This window comes from Condylura cristata, unplaced genomic scaffold (assembly GCF_000260355.1).
Source record: "Condylura cristata isolate star-nosed mole 26May11 unplaced genomic scaffold, ConCri1.0 scaffold00009, whole genome shotgun sequence".
Classification (NCBI taxonomy): domain Eukaryota; kingdom Metazoa; phylum Chordata; class Mammalia; order Eulipotyphla; family Talpidae; genus Condylura; species Condylura cristata.
In genome coordinates, this window is record NW_004567110.1 from 11643479 (window position 1) to 11648431 (window position 4953).

Genomic DNA, 4953 nt, shown 5'->3' on the forward strand with positions numbered 1-4953 from the left:
AAAAAAAAATGGTTCTAAGGCAACAGCTGCTCTCAGTAATCTTGGGGGGCACATTTTCAAAAGAAAACTGACTTGCAGTCTACATGCCAGACTTACTAGATGAGCATTACCACAAATAAAATCTCCAAGCCTGTAAAATCTTCCAAACATCCTCAGGATTGCTGACGGAGTCTGTCGAGGATACTGTAGGGGGAATTGTGAACAGAGTCATAGGGTCAGTTCAGTTCATGCACGATACTGTGATGTCACCTATTTGGTAAGCAGAAGACTGACTTTCATCCTGGATGATTTGCTTAGAAAACTTGCCAGACCCCATGGAGGAGTGAATCAGATATAATAAGCAGGTGCACAGACTTCATTTATCTACACTGTAAAATTATGAGGCACAACCAAGAAGCTGGAAGGCTGTCCTAAGGAGAACTCGCAGAGGGCACAAGCAAGCAGGGTGCTATTCCAGACTTAATTGCACGTCACCATGACACCAGATAAAGTGCTCACCTCTCAGCGTGGCCTCCATGGGCTGGGCAGTTTCCATCTGCTGCTCCAGACCCACTGTCCACCCTCCTCCACCCTCCTACTGACCCTGAGAGTGGACTCAGGTGAACTGTACCTATGGGTCCCTTGCCTGTAGCTTCTGGTGAGATCTGGTCAGGGGGAGGGGGGAGGGGGGAGACAGCTCTGGAGACTGGGGTAGGGTGAGGGCATATGATTCTCCCCTGCTGACACCCCAGCCAGGCAGCAGGCCCATTGCCCTCTCCCGGCAGCCACAGAGACGCCTGTGATTCTCACCACAGAGTTTCTCTCTGGGTTCTGGTCACACTTCCTTCCCCTCATTCCTTTAGACTTAAGTACTAGAATGGTTCCTAAAGTCATTTCATAACAAATTACCACCAACCCAGGGCTTGTATTGTTCCTCTCTTCCTCTGTCATTTCTCGTTGTCTGGCCTCAAATGTCACAGATCGCGGAAGGCTTCCTTTACTACTCCTGGCCAAACAAGCTCTGGGCCTCCTTCCTCCCACCCTTCCAAGTCCATTATTCTACACCTCAATCCTTTGATTACTTTCACTGATTACACTTTATGATTCCATTTTTTTCCTGTTGTTTTCGAGTATAATTCTCACTGGAGTGTAAACTCCAGGAGCATAATCCACAAGGATTATGTTTTATGTAGAACCCTACCTGATTGTTATGTTAACATGTAGCATAGTAATATATCACCTATAACCTCCTGCTATGTACTGTTTGATCATTCCCTAGGGCTAAAAGGATCAAAACTGAGGACTGTATTGCCTGTGAGTCAGTTCCTTTTACAGTTTACAAATCCTCTAACTTGATCCGCTGTCTCCTAACTGCGCCTCCAGTCCCACTGCAATGCCACACAATGAACACACTCAGTACAAATCTTCACCACCTCTACTCACTGCATTTCAAGAGCTACTTGGAAGAGCAGCCTAATGGTTCAGGTAAAGAACAGCTAGAATCACTATCAGGGTTGACCAGAAGTCAGGAACCAGGAACTGGGATGCGGCGGTTACATACATCACTTATTCTCTACAACAGCCCTCTAGCAGCAGGCCACATCAGCTAAGAACATAGGTTCTTACTGATTTGGCTCATACAGATTTGGGTTCAAAGTCCTGTTCTGCTAACTCTTGCAAATTTTCTTAATTTCCCTGTGCTTCCTTTTCTTCATTTGTAAAATGGGGGTAAGAGTAGCCACTTCTTCCACTTGTTGGTTAAATGGTGGTGTGCATGTGATGTGGTTAGCTCAGTGCCTGGCAAATCAAAAGCATTCCATAAATGCCACCTGCTACACTGGCACTTGTTCTTCGGGGGGGGGGGCATTTTCAATCGTGCAGCATCACACCACGAATCTAGTGCAGAAGGAACATATCTTCCCCAGGCTGAGTTCCCGCCCGGGGATTAGGACAAGGCCAGAGAGGGCTGAGAACACATCTTGGGCATTCAGAAGAGGGCAGAGCTGCTCCTCAAGCAGCTATAATCGAGCACAGCAAACCTATGTGCTCATTTCCTTTTCCACCAAAATAGCCATCTCTGCTCCCTGAAGAGATTATTATAGTTCTCTAAATGCCCTAAAATTCTCAGGAGAGAAAGAATGTTGTTTTTAAAGCAGGCACAGCTTGGAGCAAGAAGACCAAGGTTAAATTCTCTTAAGTATGACAATGTAACTCATTTCCTGTTTTTCTCAAATGTCTAGACACAGCTCTCATAAACATTAGCCATGAATCCCACCATCAGGTTATAAATAGAAGGTTTAAAATATGAAATGTTGTGGCAGAGAACCATCCTTGGGGCGGAGAACAGAGAACGGTCCTACTAGGTTTCCGCTTTCTACCCTCCTCTGCAAAATGACTATTCTGAAAACAGGAGTTTCTGTCTGTGTTAGTTTTCACCAGGACTCTGTGGAACTTTCTTTCAAGGGCTGTTACAGAGAACACCTCTTTTCTAAAGACTATTTCACCTTTAGGAAAGACAATGCAGTTTTATCCTTGGGTTCTAAGGGCCCCTTCATGTCATAGCTTATGGCAGCTTCTCTTAACAAGTGATTTGGCCACACTTCCTCAACTCTTTCCGGTTCTGGCTTAGATCAACACTTTAGACGAACTAAATTCACAAGACAAAATTTGTGTATAGGCATGACAGGTTTATTCTTTCTCCTTGTTTCTTCTGCTCCAATAAAGTCATCTGGAAAATGATAGACATGCTGGAAGGAGAGAGGAACCAACCTGGTACAATCTTGGCACAATCTGAGAAACAGAATAAATAATGATAGTATTAAACTGTAACCCACAGAATAAAATAAAGATGCATTCTAATGTGAACAAGCGGAGGAAGAGGCAGCCTGAAAGAGGAATTCCAAAGAGTGAACACAAAAGACGAGAAGGAAACAGGGAATTGCAGCTACCACAGTAACAACTGTTGCTGGCAAGGACTCCAGATGCTAAAGGTATACAGAAATAGGAGGAAAGGACTTTTGCATAGTGTCAGAGAATCCTCCCAAGGTACTTGCCCATTGCAAAAGGAAAAAATAGTAGGTGCAGGGAGAAATCTGGCAGTCACTAAAACCAAGTCAAGGTTAGCACAAGAAGTAATAAATATATTGACTTTGTTGCCTCCTGATATGCCCCATGGAGAAGAACAAATTGTTACCAAAACGACATTAACTTCATTTAAGAGAAAACACAGGCAAATTCAAATTGAAGAACAGTGCACAAAGTTACTTATAAGTTATCCTCAATATTTAGATCATGAAAGATAAGTTAAAGTCTCCATGCTATGGCTGAGTGCCAACCACTGTGCCATGAGTTCAATCCCCAGCCAGGGGCTGACCCACATGGCACAGCAGACATCTCCTGTCTCACCCACTGCTCCCCTCAGCAGTGGATTTCAGTGGATCCATCTGTTCTGCTCCTCATTCTGTCTTCTGTGAATCCTCTCATCCCCTGCACCTCTGGCCTGTACCCCAGGTGGGTATCCATCAATAAATAAATCTTTAAAAAAAATCAAAAGTATGAATAATAGCAAAGAGAAAGATGAACACAGCAAATAGGATAAAAAGAAAGACTGCTTTTGCAAGCCAGTGCAACAGCACCGTCAGTGGGCAGAATCGCTGCAATTGTGTGAGCGAAGGCCATGGTGTGTTTTGCAGTATTTCACCAGGTGTTTTGCTCTGCCCCAGGGAGTGGGTCTGCAGGTGTGAACTGGAGTCCCTTTTGCATTGCTGGGTCTCCTCGTGCAACTCTCAGCTCTGGCTGATGAAGGGTTTTCTCTATCATCAGAGGTCTATCAGGTTTATATTAAAAACCCAGCCTGTAATAGTCATTGTTGCAAACAGATTACTTATGCTTAAGTTAACTCCCTTACCCTTTCTGTAGTTCTCACTCTTTTCTGTAGGTACAATCATTAACAACAACAACAACAAAAAAGAAGAAAAAAACAGGCGTCTCTTCAGCCCCCCTGTGCTTGTGCAGATGCCTCTTCTTCTTTCTCCTTACTAGCCTGTCCTTTCAAAATGTAAAAATAAAAAATAAAAATTTGGTAAAAACTTTCTACCTTGGAGTATCTCTTATGCACAGAAAAGGTAGCACTGCCCTGCACCCCTTGCTCGGCCGGTTTTCCTCTCACTCGTCACACTGCCCATATCAACAGAGCATTTAACTCTGTTACATTAACAAACAATCTTATGGTAGCCTATATAGCTGAATATGTGACAACACTTTCAGACAACATCTGGTGGAAAAGTAAATTGGTACAAACCTTTAGAGAAGCAACTTGGCAAGATTTTTTTGAGAACCATAAAAATACCCAGGCCTTTGACCTACTAGTCTCATTCCCAGGAATTTGCTCGAAGGACATTATACCATAATAATTTTTGAAAGATTATGTTTAGAAGATGTTTATTTCCAAGTTATTTATGTAACTGCTATATGACCATAATCAAAGCATACTTCGTGGTTTTTCACCCACCATCTCTTTAAAACACATTCGATTTTTTAATCAAAAACAAGCCCTAGAAATGACCACAGAACGGAGGGTACTAGAGAGGGAGGGAAAGTGGGGGTGGGAACAAAGGGGGGAGGTGTCTACTGGTCTACGGTAAAGGATTTGGGTGTTCTGGTGGTGGGTGTGATGTGGTGACATACAATTGGGAGGTGTGAACCTGTACCTCTAAGTCATAGACAGTTGGAACCCAGTGTGACTGACTGCCATGAAATAAAGAAATGAAACTCTTCAAATAAAGAAATGAAACTTTAAATAAAGAAATGAAACTCTTCAAAAGGCGAGAAAAATAAAAGCATATGTAATAATCTGGCTAGTTAGAGAATCATTATAACTTAGAAATTAAAACATAGGGGTCTCCCTAGAGGCATGGAGTTAAGTCTCAGCACCATAAGGCTGTACACAGCCACATTCTTCAATCCCAGCAACCA